At 45.3% G+C, this 19,072-nt stretch overlaps 1 protein-coding gene and 1 pseudogene across 3 annotated transcripts in view; both read left to right on the forward strand.

Annotated features, from left to right (window-relative positions):
- Window positions 1-1,221: 1,221 nt before the first annotated feature.
- EVI5 (ecotropic viral integration site 5) overlaps window positions 1,222-19,072 on the forward strand; it is a 189,829-nt gene continuing 171,978 nt past the window's right edge. Inside the window, exon 1 of one of the 3 annotated variants that reach the window (XM_056123727.1) lies at window positions 1,222-1,538. The gene's annotated coding sequence lies outside the window, so the exon portion shown is untranslated. The remainder of the gene's footprint in view (window positions 1,539-19,072) is intronic. The other 2 variants (XM_056123726.1, XM_056123728.1) reach the window with 2 other exon arrangements.
- LOC130031483 (thyroid receptor-interacting protein 11-like) lies at window positions 12,545-17,357 on the forward strand (annotated as a pseudogene).

Here is a 19,072-nt window from a genome sequence, read left to right on the forward strand (position 1 = left end):
TTTCATAGTTGATGGCTGGTGGAAGGCAGTCTCTACTTCCTATTTCTGGAGTATTTCCTAATCTTGTTTATAAAAATGGGGTTTTTCTTTTCCTGAATTGCGTTTTATTATTTTAGCAGTAGGAAAAACAAAAAGTTCGAAGATTATAAATTTTGGAGATTATAAATGTAAGTTAGAAAATAACCAGGGCCAATCTAATTTCTAGGCAAATTATTTTGGAGTTTTTTTTGGGGGTATGGAGGCTGATTAATTCTCATCATTTTGTATAATGAGCATAGTTTATACTGCTTTTATATTTTGGGGGCCACAGCCATTGGTGCTGAGGGCTTACCCCTGGCTCTGTGTCCCATGATCACTCCTGGTCGGGCTCAGAGACCTTATGCTAGAAGAACCCAAGTTAGGCGTGCAAAGCCTTACCGTCTCTCTGGCTCTTGTTTTCAGTCTGGGGGCCACACCCAGCAGTGCTCAGGAGCTCTTCCCTGCTCAGTGGTGGTGAGTCGCTGCGGCTGGCTGTGCTTGGGGCACCATGCGATGGAGGCCTCCTGCATCCAAACCTTGCGTCCCAGGCCTGCTGAACTTACGCTCTGGCCCCAAATAGCATTTATTATTAAGTTTTGGACACTACCCCATCTCCCCTCCAACCACCCTCCAAATGAGACTACAACCGGAATTCGAATGCTGTTTTGTCCCCAACGAAGCACTTCCCTTCTAAGAATTTCTCCGTGGCTCTGGGACGGCTGCCCGCCTAGACCTCTCGTTATTTGTGCCCATGTTCTGACCCCTGCCGACTCCGCATAAATCCAGGGCGTGGAGAGGATAAGTCGGTCGAGCAACGATCTGCAGTCATACTGACCACGTACACATCGCTGCTAGGGTTCTGAGAGTGACCTAGGCCGCCGCTCGGGGGGGCTCGGGAGGGCCTCTGCAAGCCTGCGCTTGTGCATCGGGGCCGGGAGACAGCCCCACCAGCGCAGGGTCGTTTCGGGACCCGTTTGCAGGGCGCGGGGTGTCCTGTGCAGCTCGGCCACGCAAGGGGCGGTTCAAGAGGCCGCGGGGTGGGGAGGGTATTGAGGGGGGAGTCGGCAATTTGTAGGGCCGCGGGCCGGCGCCTGGAAAGGGAGGCGGGGAGAGAGCGCGGTTTCCCCGCCCTCGGCGCCGCACGGTCCAATCCCGCGGCTTTCCCGGGGCCGCGGCCGGCCAGTCCGGGCTCCCAACCTGCTCGAACCCATTATGCGCTGGGGACAGGCAGGGTCTCTTTAAGGCCTCGCTGCGCCTGCGCCTTGGGCTTTCCTGACGCGGCTGGAGCGGGGAGGAACCCGCGGGCTGTCCAGAGCGCTGGGCTCGGGTGCAAGTGGACACCGAGAGACAGAGAGAGACGCGGCGCCCCCCGCACAGGGGTGGGGGTGGCGGTGGCCCCAGGTCTCCCGAGCGCGCGCGGCGCGGAGCGGCACCGGAGGGCGGCGCGGAGGGTCGGCGGCGCGGCTGCCGGCTGCATGGGAAGTTCATGTTGACGGCCGAGTCCACCCGACGTTTCCAAGGTGAGGGGCGCCGCGCCAGGCCCGGTCTCCGCGGGGCTCACGGCCCGGGCCGAGGCGCGGACTGGAGCGGAGGCGGGGGGAGGTGGCCGCCGCCAAACTTCGGGCGCGAGCGGGGCGCGCGCTCCGGGTTTCCCCCGGGCCTGTTTTTCTGCGGCCGTGACGGCCTGGGACCCCCCGCGCGCACCTCCCGGGGAGGGAAACTGGCTCCCGGGGTTTGCCTTGGGGGGGTCCCGGGGAAGTGCGCGCTTTGTGGGGCGCCGCGGGGCAGCTTCTGGAATGCTTCCTAAGTCCCGCGGTGGTGGTGGGGATCCTGACCCTGCACCCCCACCCTGGAGGCCGGGAATCTCTTCCGCCTGGGGGTCCTGATGGGTGAGCCCGTCCGCGGCCCTGACGTGGAGACTTGGCACCTTGATTCTCCCCCCACCTCCGGGCGTTCCGCGCCACGCGTGTATCCGGGCAGGTGAGGGCGAGCCAGGTGCGCCGGTGACTCCTGAGGATGCACTCGGGAGTGTCTATGAACCATCCCCGGATCTCTTTATGACTAGCCAGCGGGGTGGGGGGCGGGGGGGGGGGGGGCAAGCCTCGCCTGAGCCGCAGTTTCCGGCCTGTGTGTGTGCGGTGGTGGCTTTGAGAGTTGGTGGCTGGCTGTGATTGTTTTCGCGACTTTGGGGGTTGGGGAGGGTCTCGATGGGCCTCCTTTTAAGCGAGAGGTAACCCACACTTTTGGAATGATTCCATAACCTCGCTTTGCTACTGTCCTTGCTGTTTAGGGCGGCAGCATTTTTCCCCTTCTTCATCAAAGATCTCTTTTTCTCTTAGGGTTACAGTGTAGAATAATACGCCTCTTTCTTGGTTGAAACAAGAAAATCTTGTGCTTTGTGAAGATCAGAAACCATTATCTGTTGGAAGTTTTTTCTTTTTTAACCTTGGTTCTAGGCGGACACATTAGCTGGTACCCTCCCCACCCCTTCGCTGTTTTTTAAACTGCAGTATACCAGGAGCTTAAAAAAATTATTCTAGAAAGCTGTCTTTAAGATCACTGAGATTTCCAAGAACATTGTGTCAAAGGAAATTGAGAAAATGTATTGCCGTATAATACAGAGACAGTACACAATCTTAAGTAGTAGGTGGGAGAACTGACTAAATGTTCCATCACAGATCAAACAACGGAACATTACGAGGTTAGGAATCCAGTTTTCTTTTTTTTAAAATATATTTATGTAAAAAATTTTTTATTAGTGAATCACTGTGAGGTACAGTTAGACTTTTTTTTTCTTTTTGGGTCACACCCAGCGATGCACATGGGTACTCCTGGTTCATGCACTCAGGAATTACTCCTTGCCGTGCTTAGGGGACCATATGGGATGCTGGGAATTGAACCCGGGTCGGGCCGCGTACAGGGCAAATGCCCTACCCGCTGTGCTATCACTCCAGCCCCCAGACTGTACAAACTACCGAGAGTATCTCGCCCGCTCGGCAAAGCCTGGCAAGCTACCCGTGACGTATTCGATATGCCAAACACAGTAACAACAAAGTCTCACAATGGAGACGTTACTGGGCCCGCTCGAGCAAATCTATGAACAACGGGAGGACAGTGACAGTGACATTATAAATGATTGAGGCCAGTATATGGTAATATAATAGATTGTGAGGAAGAAGGCCCTGGGATTATTTAATTTTTAATTTTGGTTTTGCTTTTGCCACACCCAGAGGTGCTCAGGAGTTACTCCTGGATCTGAGAGGAGGGGAATCACTCCTGGTGCACTTGGAGATGCTTGGGATCAAACCCAAGTTGGCCATGTGCAAGGCAAATGCCCTACCCACAGCACTGTCTCTCAGGTTACTGGGGATTATTTTATTGTTTATTTATTTATTTATTTTTGCATTTTGGGTCACACCCGGTGGTGCACAGTGGTTACTCTTGGCTCATGTGCTCAGGTGCTGGGGGACCATATGGGATGCTGGGGATTGAACCTGGGTCAGCAGCATGTAAGGCAGATGCCCTACCCACTGTGCTATCCAGCCCTTCCAGCCCCTCCTTGGGGATTATTTTAAAATAAATTTTAGTTATGATTTCATTAGTAAATCCTTTCTTCTGCTTTTTTTTTGGACCGCACCCATCAGTGCCTAGGGGCTATTCTTGGCTCTGTTCTCTGGGGTTGTTTCCAGCAGTGCTTTGGGCAGTGCTGGGCTTCCCACATGCATATACTTAGTGTATGCTCAGTCCTCAGTTTGAACTCTTGGTCTTTAATCTTTCAGGACTTCCTCTAGGGTCTGAAGAGATAATACAGTGGGTAGGGCACTTGCCTTGTACACAGTCGACCCAGGTTCAGGCATCACATATGGATGGTCCCACAGCTCTACCTTGAGCCCTGAGCACAGAGCCAGGAGTAAGCCCTGAGCATCACCCCCGCAATAAAAAGACCCTAAACAAACTGGATATAGTCTACATTGCACATTGACTGTTCCAGTTTTCCAACTAAATATTGCATTAATATACATATTCATGGGCTAGAATGATAGCATAGCAGGGTATGGCGTTTGTCTTGCACAAGGCTGACCTGGGTTCGACTCCTCCGCCACTCTCAGAGAGTATCAAGCTACCGACAGTATCTTGCCCGCATGGCAAAGCCTGGCAAGCTGCCCGTGACGTATTTGATATGCCCAAAAACAGTAACAACAAGACTCACAATTTGTTGTGAGACGTTACTGGTGCCCACTCGAGCAGATTGATGAACAACGGGAGGACAGTGCAGTGCAGTGCTACACATATGCATGTATGTATATGTGTGTGTGTGTGTGTGTGTGTGTGTGTGTGTGTGTGTATTCCCCCAGCCCCACCCCTACCCACAACGCATAGTATCTCCAGGTTAGGACCAATTAAAGACTTACAGAGGGCTTGGTATTTGGACACTCAATCACTTTTTGGCAGTTGGGTAGGTACAAAGGTGATTAACTTGCAGCCCCTACCTTTATGGAGCTTAGATGAGGGGCACCAGAAATTGAAGAAAAGAACTTTATCACTGTTGGAAGTGATTTGGTAGAAATTGTGTTGGCAAAGGGGGCACATAAATGAAACTCGGGTGTGGGGGAGGTAATAGTCCAGGCTCCCAGTGTTCCAAGAGTTGGGCAAGAAGTGGATTGTGGGTGGGAGCTGCTATTCACTATGTAATCTTCTCCCTGATCCACTGGCTTTTAACCTTGAGTCTCATTCCACTCTTCTGAGTTTCCATATCAGTGTTGATCGTCGATTTGCTCGAGCGGGCCCAGTAACGTCTCCATTGGAGACTTTGTTGTTACTGTGTCTGGCATATCGAATATTCTCTGTAGCTTGCCGGGCTCTCCGAGAGGGGCGGAGGAATCGAACTCGGGTCGGCCATGTTGGCCGCTTGTAAGGCGAACGCCCTACCACTGTGCTATCGCTCCAGCCCATATATCATATATCATATCAGTGTTAACAGAGAATAAATGTATAAGCTGAATACTTATTTCTTAATCTTTTTTCTTGCTTCATGGATGCCATATATTCTTTTATATGTCCGAAAATGTCAAAGATAGCAGATTTCTTTTCTTTTTTTCTCAAAATTTAATTTTATTAAAGCACTGTGATTTTCAAAGTTATTCATAGTTGGGTTTTGGATATACAGTATTCCATCACCAATTCCCACCACCCATGTCAACTTCCCTCAAGCGGTGTTCCCAAGTTCCCTGTCTTACCACCCCACCACTCCTTCTAAACTCCAAGCCTGCCATCTTGAAAGGCACTTTTTATTTAAAGTTTGATTATTAAAGTTGGGGTGTCATTTCAGTGTTGTTGACTCTGTGGTTTGACTATTTAGCTCTATCATTCCTTAACACCGTTAACTTACCTTGACCCTTGTACCTGTTGCTTCTTATCTGTTTCTTTTCCCCTGCTTCTCTGTCTTTCCTTCCCCTCCTATACTTTGGGGCCAAGGGTGATCTGGGCATCCCCTCTTTAAACCATTGCCTTTCCTCGCCCAGTTACTCTAAATACCACATATAAGTGATGTCATCCTGTGTTTATCCTACCTATTCATTTAACATGATGTGTTCAGTTCCGTCCATGCTAGAGCAAATTGCAGCTTTCTTTTTTTTTTTTGCTTAGCTTGTTTCCTCAAGTTACCTTTTCTTTTGTCTGGTATAGTCTCCGCTGCAGAGAGTCTCCTGAATTTGTGCACAGCAACTGTGTGTATATGTGTATGTGTATGTATATATATATATCAGTTTATTCATACATATACATATATGTATATAGATATATATTTAACACCTTTAGTGTTTAAGTTTTCCAGCTAATATTTACACGTTTTTGTCACTGTTTATTTTGGTAGTACTGTAGCACTGTCCTGTAGCACAGTCCTCCCATTGTTCATCTATTTGCTCAAGTGGGCAGCAGTAACGTCTCCATTGTGAGACTTGTTACTGTTTTTGGCATATCTAATATGCCACGGGGAGCTTGCCAGGCTCTGCCGTGCGAGCGGTATACTCTCGGTAGCTTGCTGGACTCTCTGAGAGGGACAGAGGAATCGAACCTGGGTCGGCCGCGTGCAAGGCTAATGCCCTATGCGCTTTAATAGAAACTTATCATATCTTCAGGTGGAGTCCCAGGAAGGTGGAGGAAGGGGCAGTTTTGGGGGCATCTTCCCAGATCAGGTGGGGGAGTATACTGATTCTTCTCTACATAGAGGGTTAATGGATTTCATTAATTTAACCAGCTATGTTATCTGTAAGCACAACAGTTGTGTTATTCAAGATTGAGCAGTGGAAGACTGGAAGCTGGTTAGAAGCCCTGAAGTCTGGGTAGGGGTGGGGGCGGGGGGGTCTGACCTCAGTTTTCCTGATAATGTGGTATAAAACAGTTGTTCTCCACCTCTGCTGGACATTAGAATTACCTGGAGGCACATAATGAAAGAAAAAGAGAGAAGAAAACACATCTGTGACTGCTGGACCCACTACAATAGAATCTTTTGGGCTGGATCCTGGTAGCTATATATATATATATATATATATATATATATATATATATGTATTTTTCAATTTGGTTGTGATTATATATGGTAAACTACAAATTTTTTGGATTTTTGTCATATACGTGCACCTGTGTAATTGAGTATTGTTAACAGGGAAAACACTGTTAATTTCCTAAATACCTCCTCTTCCCTCTCTTTCCCTTCCCAGAGGCAACCACTGACTTAATTCTTATCCTTATAGATTGGCATCAATATTTCTAAGCTTGCCTTGATGATCTCAGTGTGTGGCCAAGATTGCATCCTTTGGCTTGGGTGGACTGTTTGAGATCATCTCGAATATCTCTCTTTTGTCTTGGGCTTGTCAGATCTTCTCTGCGTAGCTTCCAGGCTTCCAATTTTCTGTTGGAGGACAGAGATAAGGTTGCCAGTGAGTTGGGATCTGGGAAAAAGGGAAGTTGGGTCATGAGCCACAGAGAATTCTGTATATAAGGTCACACAATTTGCCATTTTCTTAGAATCTATAGTCTTCCATCCTTTTGAAAATAAGACTCTAATCTGCCACTCATTGAGATTGGAGCCACTCAGGAGGAGAATTTCTAGGTTTCAAACTATCTGGACAGCTGACTCCTGTTTCTGTTCCTGAGCCTTTTGGGGGCTCAAATTCAAATTTCAGGGTTCCCCCCACCCACCCACACACACAATATTACCACTGCTGGCTTAAAATTTGGTTGTCTTTGACAAAGTCAGACACTACTCATTTCAACTTTCCAGTATTTACAACATTTTTTTAAAATGTAGGAATACTGCTATTTATTCATCCACTCATTAGCTGATTGAATTGGGCATGAACTCCACCTTTTTAAAATTTTTTTTATAATTTTATTTATTGAATCACCGTGAGAGCAGTTACAAAGCTTTCGAGTTTAAGTCTAGGTCATACAGTGAAACACCTGTACCTTCACCAGTGCCCGTTCTCCACCACCAAAAACCCCAGTATACCCTCATCCCACACCCTCCCCTTATCTGTGGGGCAGATGATTTCCACATCACTCTCTCTCCACCTTGATTACACTCAACATTTTGACACCAGACCCACCATTATTATTTGGGATTTTACCCCAACACGCACATCTGCCGAAAAGGCAACAGTAGACAATTTGTTTTCTATTGCTGGTTATGAATAACATGTGATGTCGCGTGGCTGCAGAAGTGGCCGTGCGATTTTGAAATTTCAAAATTTTGACACTTAAATCTTGGAGGGATTTCTGTCAAAACCTGCTGGGTTCCGAGATTTGTTCCTGAGTCTCTTGGATCATGGCAGTTAAGCAGCTTGATCAGGAGCCAGAAAGGCCGTTAGTGGTTGGCGACTCAGGGTCTCGTTGGGGCAGGGAGGAAAGGGCCTGCTCCACCCCCATCCTGTGACGACCCGTGTGTCTTGTCACTGAGGACCCAAACCTGACTGTCCAATGGCCTCTGGAGGATGGTGGCCATCAAGTCACCTAGGAGGAGCAGGCGGAGGGACAGCACCCTTTCCCTCCTGGAATGGCCCGGGAACAGTAACCTACTGCGGGGTCCGGATGAATTTCTGCCAAAAGACGCTGGGTTCCAAGATTTGTTTCTGAGTCTCTGGGATCATGGCCATTAAGCAGCTTGATCAGGAGCCAGAGAGGCTGTTCGTGGGCAGCAACTTGGCGTCTTCTTGGGACAGGGAGGAAAGGGCCTGCTCCATTCCCATCCCCTGAGGCCCCGCGTGTCTCGTCATTGCGGGCCCAAACCTGACTGTCCAATGGCCTCTGGCGGATGGTGGCCACCAAGCCTCCAAGGGGGAGCAGGTGGAGGGACAGCATCCTTTCCTCCCTAGGGTGGGCCTGGCGACAGTAACCTACTGCACAGTCTCGACGCATTTCTGCCAAAAGCTGCTGGGTTTCAAGATTTGTTTCTGAGTCTCTGGAATCATGGCTGTTAAGCAGCTTGATCAGGAGCCAGAGTGGCCTTTTGTGGGCAGTGACCTGGGGTCTTGTTGGGATGGGGAGGAAAGTGCCGGCTCCACCCCCATCCTGTGAGGCCCCACGTGTCTCGTCACTGCGGGCCCAAACCTGACTGTCCAGTGGCCTCTGGAGGATGGTGGCCACTGGCCCACCAGGGGGAACAGGCCAAGGCACAAAACCTATTTCCACCTGGTGACCTAGTGCCCGTAACCTACTGCAGGGACTGGATGCATTTCTGCCAAAAGCCACTGGGTTCTGTGATTTGTTTCTGAGTCTCTGGGATCATGGCCATTAAATGGCTTGATCAGGAGCAAGAGAGGCCAGGCCGTTCATTGGTGGTGACTCGGGGTCTCATTGGTGTGGGGAGGAAAGGGCCGGCTTCACACCCATCCCATGAGGCCCCACATGTCTCGTCACTGAGGGCCCAAACCTGACTGTCCCAATGGCCTCTGGTAGATGGCGGCCACCGAGCCGCCAAGGGGGAGCATGTGGAGGGGAAGCACCCTTCCCCCCCTGGGGTGGCCTGGCGACAGTAACCTATTGCATTGTCCAGATGCATTTCTGCCAAAAGCCACTGGGTTTCAGATTTGTTTCTTGAGTCTCTGGGATCATGGCCGTTAAGTAGCTTGATCAGGAGCCAGAGAGGCCGTTTGTGGGCGGTGATTTGGAGTCTCGTTGGGGTGGGGAGAAAAGGGCTGGCTCCACTCCCATCCTGCGAGGCCCCATGTGTCTCGTCTCTGTGGGCCTAAACCTCTGGAGGATGGTGGCTACCGGGCCGCCAGGGGGAACAGGCAAGGCACGAAACCTATTTCCATCTGGGGTCGTCCAGCACCTGTAACTTACTGCAGGGACTGGACACATTTCTGCTAAAAACTGTTGGGTTTCGAGATTTGTTTCTGAGTCATGGCTGTTAAGCAGTTTGATCAAAAACCAGAGAGGCCATGCCTCCAGTTATATAGCTGAGGTGGAGGTGGTTTGTGGGTGTGTCTCCCACATACCTAACTTTTGGCCATTTACTTTCTTGGTAAACTTTGCCCCAAGTTTTTGGGGTCTGACCAAAAGCATATTTATAACATTTTATTGCTGTTTTTTCATTCCCTTTGTCCTTAGGGTTTTGTCCTAAAAGCAGAACAAAGAGAAACAATATTTTCATTAACTCTTATTTTTGGTAACTTTGGGAGAGAGCTTAATTAGATGTATGCATTCATTTTGCCATCTTAACTTGAAAGTCTATCACCTTTCCATTATTCAGGAATATTTTTCATCTACCCTCCAGATGTCTCCTTGTGAGGTTATAGCTACAAATTTCTTTATTATTATTTAGAGTTAAGAAGAAGGAGAGCACCTAAATTTCTGCACCAAGTTAGTTACTCTAGAATTCACAATTGTTTTTGAGCAGTATTCTTACTGTCCTAGGGTCTTCCAGTGTCAGGGTTGGAAACGGTTTTAAAGAAAAGTTAGCTATTTGAATCTTTCTGTAATAGAAAATTTATGGTTTAGAGGAGATGGTGACTAGAGAAATGGATTAGGCTTTGTTTGTATTTCTGCTTAGGATCTGGAAATCTGTATGTGTCTGAAATATTTAATATTTTGAATGAATAAATAATAGATCTTTAGTATTTGTAACATGTGAAAGTTATTTTAAAAATATAATATTTTTAAATTTCAATCAGTAATATAAAATATTTAATATTTTGAATGAATAAATAATAGATATTGAATATTTGAAACATGTCAATTATTTTTAAAATATAGTATTTTTTAATTTCAATCAGTAGTAATTAAAGTATGGCTGGGGAAATGTAATGCTCAGAATTTCTTATTTTGAAAAAAATTCTCTTATCAGAAGTTGGAAACTATTGCTAATGATAAAGTTGTGAGATTATAAATTTGTGGTTAACTGATAAATCATTTAAAATCACCGATCAAATCCTCTGTTAAGCTCTGTTGCTTTGCTGTTATATTTTAATTTTTGAGTGGTGGTGGTGATGGGGATTGAACTCAGGGACTCACACATGTGCTCTACCACTGAGTGACATCCCTGCCCATCTTTTTAAATTATTTTTATTTTTGGAAGGGGTTTTGGGTGGCTGTGTGCAGGACTTACTTCTGGTTCTGCGCTCAGGGATCATTCCTGGTGGGTCTCATATGTGGTGCCAGGGACCAAACTGGGGTCAGCCATGTGCAAGACAAGCACTGTACTATCTCTCTGGCCCTCATTTTAAAAACTTATTATTTTTAAGGAAAGAATTTATCAAGTGAGTAGGTTTCTGAATATTTCAGAGAAAGAATTGAAAAAAATCTGGGTAGGAGGAGAGTTTGGGCCACACTCAGCAATGCTTGGGGACTATTTCTGGCTGTGCTGGGGGATGGGGGTTGTTTCCAGGGTGTGAAGACCCAACAGGTACCACTGTCTTGCACAGCAAGAGCTTTAACCCCTTTGCTATCTTTCTGGGCCTAGACTGAGTTCTTACCAGAGTACAAGAAGAAATGAAAATATTATTCTCATCATGCCTTGTTTTCTCAAGGCAGAATTTATACAGTTTTAAGTATTCACTTAAATTATGCCATCATTTTCTGTGTTATGAGCCCTTTTTGGGTGGAATTTATATTGCTACTTGGCTAGGGTTCTTGATTGATACTTGGTTTCTGTAATGACCTGATTTGCTGTGAGCACTCTGCTGATGTTCAAACTAAATTTTTTTTTTTGGGTGGGCACACCTGGTGATGCTCAGAGGTGACTTCTCCCTCTGCACTTAGGCATTACTTCTGTGTTTTGGGGGACCATATGGGATTCTGGGGATTTAACCTGGAATGACCATGTGCAGGACAAACACCCTACCTACTGTACTATCTCTCCAGCCCCTCAAACTAATTTTGGCAACTCATAAAATACACTTCCTATTGTATTTTCTTGCTCTCTTCTAATTATTTTACTTTTATGTTTGCATGTAAAATTTAGGATTTTAATCACAGGTAATTACTGTCAATATGATAGCCCTTTCTCAGTGAAAACAGAAATTGTGTTTTGTGGATAAAATCTCTAGGCCCCTGGCCCCTCATTTTATGTCAGGAAAGGTCATCATTGGTCGCTTGTTGCTAGCTGTCTGTTCAGCTTATTTGTTGCCTTTTCTCACTGTTTATTATTGTATCTGTATTTCAAGAGAGTTTTCACTGCCTATACTGTTTGCAGCTTATCCTTTAAGTGCCAAAGACAATGTGGCTTTTAGTGCTTGTTAATTGTTCATTATATAGATCCAGTGCTGGCATTCATTCTCTGAAGTGCTCCGTACAGCTGGTTGAACTGACTGCTCTCTGGATCTTCCATTGTTCATTTTGCTATTTAGTGTCTTGTGAGTTCACCATGAGGGAGGCCTGAACTTGATTCCTGGCATCGCATACCGCATACTCCTCTGAGTTTCCTAGGAGCGATCCTAGAGTACAGAACACAGAGTAGTAATCAACCGTAACTGCTAACTCCAAAAAGAAAAGGTTATTATGGTACACTGGGACATTTTGCCATATTTTGAGGCTATACTAAGCAGTGCTTAGGGGCTATTTCTGGCTCTGTGCTTACAAGTGACTCTGGTGGTGCTCAGAGGACCATATGCAGTGCTGTGGGTAGAACCAGGGTTATGACCACCGAAGCTGCATGCAAAGGCATGTGCCCTGCCTGCTGTACCATCTCTGTGGTCCCAGAGGTTGTACAAAATGCAGTAAAGGGATAGGGTTGAAAACGATGTATTATTGTGGTAAGGAATTAATAGGAAGAGAGATTCTTATGAATTCTACATCTGTGGTACGTGAGGTAAAGATATGAGGTATCACCTGCTGTATGCTGTTGGTTATTGATGTATCAGTTATTAATAGAGGAGAAGAGGCTTGGGATATAGCCCAGTACCTCTCATATATGAGGCTCTGGTTCAATTTCTTCTACCATGGCAGTGAGGTGTGGTGGAAGGAAACAGTGAAGTAGATGATTTTGCAGATATGAGGAAATAATTATTTTATTTTATAAGTAGTAAGCATGGGGATCTGTTGTGGCATTCAGAGTGAGTGTCATGGTGGCCTGCGTGGAGTTGGCAGGACTTACCCAAGGAACTGTGAGAAGTTGCTAATGTAGAGGAAGGCGTGGTCCAGCCAAGATTGTAGCAAGAAGGGAGAATAAATGGAAGGCTTGCTGGGGTGCCTGTGTCACTGGAGGTGGACCCCCTAGAGTTCTGGGTCAGGCCTCTATATTTGGTGAGAGCTGCCTTGCCCCCTTAAGCTGGCATTGTCTAGAAACTTTTTTAATGAGTTATCGACTGTTGAGTACTTTGGTCCGGAATTGTTGGCAATGGTTCAAGGACACTTTGAGTTGTTCCACGGTGCTGGATACTTCTTGCAGAGTGGAGCGGGTCATTCCTTAACTGTGACAATGTCTTCCTGGCACAGGAGCATTGACTCTGGCTTTGACAGTCCCTTGGTCAAGTGGGAAGGCATCATGGCTTCTCTCACTAACTAGATTTCAAACTTTACTAAGGGGGACCTGCAGGATGTGGAAACAGATCTGGTGCTCAGAAAAATGAAATTGAAGCTGTCTTAAGGTCAGAGAATGAGAGACTTAAAAACTTATGTACTCATCTAGAAGAGCATGAAGCCTCTGATTCAAATAAATCACCAGTCTTCAAGTTAGTGAAGTCAACTACAGCAGAGAAGCTTCTAAAACACAAGGATCAAAACTTGCTGATCCAAGTGAAATCTGCAAATTACAAAATGTAGTTAAGGAACTTTGAACTAAATCGATAATCATCAACGTGAAATGTCAATATTGCAGAATGCACATGAACAGAAATTAACAGAAATAAGCCATGGATATCGGGAAGAACTAGGAGACTATGAAGAAAGAATCAAAGAACAGAAAAATCTTTTTCAGCAAGGTTACTCTGAAATGAAAGAAATGCAAAATACCATTCAGGTTCTACAGACTGAGAGAGTAGAGTCTACCCCCCAAATTGAAGAACTTGAAGATACAATAAAAAGCATAAGGAAAAATTATCTTTTGCTGAAAATGATGGAGATGTGTTGATGAGAAAAAGAAGAACAACTAACTGGAAAACAGACAGTTGATGAATGTAAAAGCTTACAACTGGAATATAACAAATTGCAGACTTCTGCTATGAGGCGTGGTACTAGTGAGCCAGAAAAAGAAGTTAGGGAACCAGGAGAATTTCCTTCTCCACGAGTGCACATGGAAGAAGTACTTTAGCTGCAGAAAAAGTGTCCTCTCATGCAGAAACTGAACTTAGCAGGTTGAAAAATATAAACAAAGATAATTTTGCAGAAGATAATCTAAAACTGAGAGCTCATGTTCAAGCTTTAAAAAGAACTACTTCAGAATCACTGATAAAATTAAATGGAGAATGGGACATGAAAACACAAAAGATGTGAATTTGAACTCAGAATTACAGGAATTAAGGCTTAATTTGAAGGCGAAGCAACAAGAGCTTGATGAAAATGTTAGTGTAAAGGAATTATTGATGTCTGAGACAGAAGAATTGGACCAAGAGATTCAAGAGGCCATAAAGCAAGGAACTTTAATAAAAGATCAACTGTCAAGGCAAGAATATGAGGCAGAGGCTGTCATTGATAAACTGGAAAAAAGATTTAAATGATGAAAAGCAGTTCAGCAATTTACAGAGGATAGCATAAACATTGCTAAAGAGTTAGGTAGGCAGAAACTGTCCTTAATGGTTTTCAGAAACATGATAAAATAGAAAATTTACTAGAATAGCTAAACAAGGGCTGGAGCGATAGCACAGCGATAGGGCGTTTGCCTTGCACGCAGCCAACATGGTCGACCCGAGTTCGATTCCTCCGCCCCTCTCAGAGAGCCTGGCAAGTTACCGAGAGTATCTCTCCCGCACAGCAGAGCCTGGCAAGCTCCCCGTGACATTCAATATGCCAAACACAGTAACAACAAGTCTCACGATGGAGACGTTACTGGGCCCGCTCCAGCAAATCGATGTACAACGGGAGGACCGTGACCGTGAGCTAAACAAATCCAACAAAGTAATTTAGACATCCAGAAGAACTCTAAACTTAAGAGATAAATTAAAGGAGGAAGAACTTCCTACTATCAGAATGAGTTGACTCAATTTCTTCATCAAGATTCTAGCATTATGTTTGAGGAGTAACTTAGAGGAAGCAAGAAATATGAAGCAAAGCAGGAATTAGCCCAAATTTAGCACAGCACAGGGCAACTCTGTAACACTAAAGATCCTCTATAGGGATTCTAGGAAGTACTTAATTTCAGCTGTATTCTGGAGCATCATTTGCTTCCATCCAGCCGAGTCCCCTCCCACAACAAAGTAATCTCTCAATGGATGCTTCTGGATTGTTTAAGCAAGAGATAGAAGATCTAAGAAGGTTGTAGCAGGAAAAAATATGCATTCAGTAGAACTCTTCAGGAAAAGAATCACAGAACAGATTCTGTTGCTGCTCACTCAGAGGTAGAAAGAGAAGAGCCTGAGCAGACTGATTTAGAGGTTGAAGGTTGAAGCAGGAGGTTTTACAAAAGTCCCTTAAGGAAAAAGATCTTTTAATCAAAGCCAAAAGTAATTAGTTACTTACCACGAAGTGAAAGAAAATGAACTTTAGAGACAGATAATTACAAACCCAACTGCCCAAGAACAGATGACTGGTTAAAGAAACTTGGTACATCTACACAATGGAGTACTATGTAGCTATTAGAAAAGATGAAATCATGAAATTTATATACAAGTGGTACTACATGGAAAGTATCATGCTAAGTGAAATGAGTCAAAAAGAGAGGGATAGACATAAAAAGATTGCATTCATCTGGGGAACATAAAGTAACAAAATAGGAGATTAATACCCAAGAATAGCCGAGATCAGTACCAGGAGGATTACTCCATGGCTTTTAGGCCAGCTGGGCATTCTAGGGGAAAGGGCAGCTCAGATAGAGAAGGGAGCACCAAATAAAGGGTGTTTGGAGGATCCTCCCATGATAGGAGATGCATGTTGAAAGTAGACTATGGACTGAACATGATTGCCACTCAATGCCTCTTTTGCAAACCATAACACCCAAAAGAAGAGAGAGAACAAAAGGGAATGCCCTGCCACAGAGGCAGGGTGGGATGGGGGGGATGGGTCTGGGAGGGATACTGGGATCCATGGTGGTGGAAAATGGGCACTGGTGGAGGGATGGGTATTTGATCACTGTATAATCGAAACCCAAGCACAAAAATTTGTAAATCTACAACTGTACCTCATGGTGTTTCACTAATAAAAAATTAATTAAAAAAGGATATTGAAACTGGAAATAATTATTTGTAAACTAAGAGGGGAAAATAAAAAAAACTGTAGAAGCATTTTGAGAAAAAGAAAATGGTTATCAGTCATCACATGAGATTAATGCAAAGTTTTCTATGATGCTTCGAGAAAAAGAATTTGAGAACCATGTGAGGAAAGATTTGGTTGCTTTTGAGCAACTTCTGAAGGAAAAAGAGGAGGGCAAGTCTGGGGAGTTAAACTGACTTTTAAATGCAGTCAGAACAATGCAGAAGACCATTATGTTAAAAAAAAAAGAGAGACCAACTCATGTTGGCTTTAAAACAAACATGGAAACCAGTACCATACAAAATGACATCCAGCATTTATGTGACAAAGAAACACCCTTAATCTGAGAGAGAAATTATGTAATCATCTTTTAGAACCCAAAGATTCTTAACACCTGTGAAGCTCTGGAGTGGAAGATAGGCTGAGAAAGAAAGTTTCCATGTTGGAAGAAAAGCTAATTTCATTCTCTAATGTGATGGAAAATGCAAGTCACCAAGCCAGTTTGCAGGTAGAATCATTGTAGGACAGTCGAATGTGATCACCAGGCAAAAGATAATGCTTCAGTGCAGCTTGCTGTGTCTTGAGAACAAGTGAAATAGTATGCATACTCACTGACCAACTTGCAAATAGTCCTTGAGCATTTCCAGCAGGAGGAGAAGGCTATGTATTCTGCTGAACTTAAGAAGTACAGACAGCCAAGAGCCTAATGAAAGAAAAAGGCAGAAAACTTGGGGAAAAAAATCATACCATTATAGGGACAATTAGATGAAGCAAATGCTGTGTTGGACATTGAGTCAAGACTTTCAGAATGATTAGAAATAAAGGAAGAACAAATTGAAGAACTTTGAACAAAAAAAACCAAATGGAACTCTGACAAGAAATGCTGGGTGACGAACTAAAGAAACTGTTTCACACTACAAAAGGAAAAGTGGACAAAGTCCTAATGAGCAATCTTTTCGTTGGACATTTTCCTACACCAAAACATCACCACCAGGAAGTGTTTTGATTGATGGGAAGCAAAGACAGGAAATGGAACAGTTGCTTCATAAGATCAGGGCAATGTCACTAGGTGGATGACTGGATGGTTTAGAGGATCCAGAATCATCCCCAAAAGGCCTCTGAGACCCTGTCAGCAGTTGGTCCTGAATAACTCTTTTCCAAAATGTTTTGTTAACTTTCTAAATCATATTCAGATGTTCTACCACCAAAACTTTCAGTTCGTGATCTGAATTCTCTAGATTTGCTAGAACGGAGAAAACTAGGTACAGATTTATTGGAAAGTTTTAAAGAGAAAGTAGAATCTAGGTCTGGTAGAGAAGGAGGTTCATTCCTGATCCCTTGCTCTTCAGCTGCTCTTCTTATTAACCCAGTTGGTTTTGGACCTGGTGCATCCAGTTACCTTTTCTTGAAGCCCATCTCAGAGGTGCTGCCCACATTTATATCATTGCTGGTCATTAGACAACAGTGCCAGAATTGTACTGAAAGATCTGAAGCAGTGAATCATCCTGTGGCCGTACATGGTCTACATAGCACTATAAAGAAACCATGTAAAGTAAAGTAAAGGCCCTCCCGTTGATCATCGATTTGCTTGAGCGGGCCCAGTAATGTCTCCATTGGAGACTTTGTTGTTACTGTGTTTGGCATATCGAATGCGTCACGGGGAGCTTGCCAGGCTCTGCCGTGTGGGCGAGATACTCTCGGTAGCTTGCTGGGCTCTCCAAGAGGGGCGAAGGAGTCGAATTCGGGTTGGCCATGTTGGCTGCGTGCAAGGCAAACGCCCTACCGCTGTGCTATCACTCCAGCCTGTGCTATAAAGAAACCGTGTAAATCTGTCATAAAGCAGCCTTTTGGAAAAAAAAAAGTGTTTGAATACTGTAGCTTTTCCAAATTGAATAAAATTAGTGTTCATGCTTGTCAAAATGGTGCAGGGGCCATGGCGGAGCATTTGCAAGCACCTACTCTTTTCCCATTTCTCTGATTTGATGAAATTTAAGTTAGAAGCATTTGGTCTTTTTATTTATGGAAATGAGCCAAGGACAAAAAACTTAGCTGCTCCATGTCAACTCTGTTTCTTTGGATTTCAAGTTTATTTAAGCTAGAGACAGGTGGTTGATCTTTAACAGTAGGGTTTTACAACAAGAAGAAAATAATAGTAGTGGTTTCTGGAACACTTAGAAAATCAGTTTGGGGTGTGTATGGCTCCTCTTTAGAAGAGTTGGTGGGAATAGACATCAAACAGGTCTGTGTCTGGAGGTCATGAGTATCCGAGGTGGAAGGGCTTGTGCTTGGTTCTGTGTAGGTAGGTGATGGGTAGACTCAGAACACTTTCTCCTTAGCAGCCCACACAACTCACTATCATTAGAGCCAGCTTCTTGCCAGCCATGCTCCATGTCTGCAACCTAACCACTCTGCTTCTTGACATTGGTTTTCAAGAGCCCTGTGGAAATGGAATTCTGCAGTCTGAAACCTTTTAGTGCATTTTTTTTTCCCACTCAGCGTAATTTGTTGATGGAGCATCACCGAGTTGTGACTTGTCCAGTTTGTTTGTGTTCTGAAAAGTAGAATATGTACCTTAAGTGATTATGTTTTAGAAGCACGAAAGTACCCTTTTAAAGGTATCTTGCAAACAAATATCTCCTCATACACGGACACAGGAGCTGGATTTTATAGTCTCTGAGTCTTGGCCGCTGATGGGATTACACGGCGCCAGGGGGCCAGGTGGTGGGTGTGACCCCCGCCTACTGGAATTTGGAGGATCTGGGTGGAAGATGCTCGACTCCAATTCGAGTAGGCTTGGAGGACTCGGCCCCGGAACCCGCGTGGCTTTGTCCCTCTGCCAGTACCTTCATGTGTGCGGAGAGTGGTCTCAGCATGGTGGTGGCTGGTCCTGGAGGTCTTCGGCTGCCAAAGCCCCGGTCGGGGCGGGGAGGAAAGCTCAACCCACTCCCCTCCAAGGGACCCCAGCGAGGAACAGCCAGGCGCAGGGGCAGGAGACTCACTGCACTGGTCTCGTCCGGGAGCTGGATTTTATAGTCTCTGAGTCTTGGCCGCTGATGGGATTACACGGCGCCAGGGGGCCAGGTGGTGGGTGTGACCCCCGCCTACTGGAATTTGGAGTATCTGGGTGGAAGATGCTCGACTCCAATTCGAGTAGGCTTGGAGGACTCGGCCCCGGAACCCGCGTGGCTTTGTCCCTTTGACGAGACCAGTGCAG

This window comes from Sorex fumeus, unplaced genomic scaffold (genome assembly GCF_029834395.1).
Source record: "Sorex fumeus unplaced genomic scaffold, SorFum_2.1 ptg000047l, whole genome shotgun sequence".
NCBI lineage: Eukaryota > Metazoa > Chordata > Mammalia > Eulipotyphla > Soricidae > Sorex > Sorex fumeus.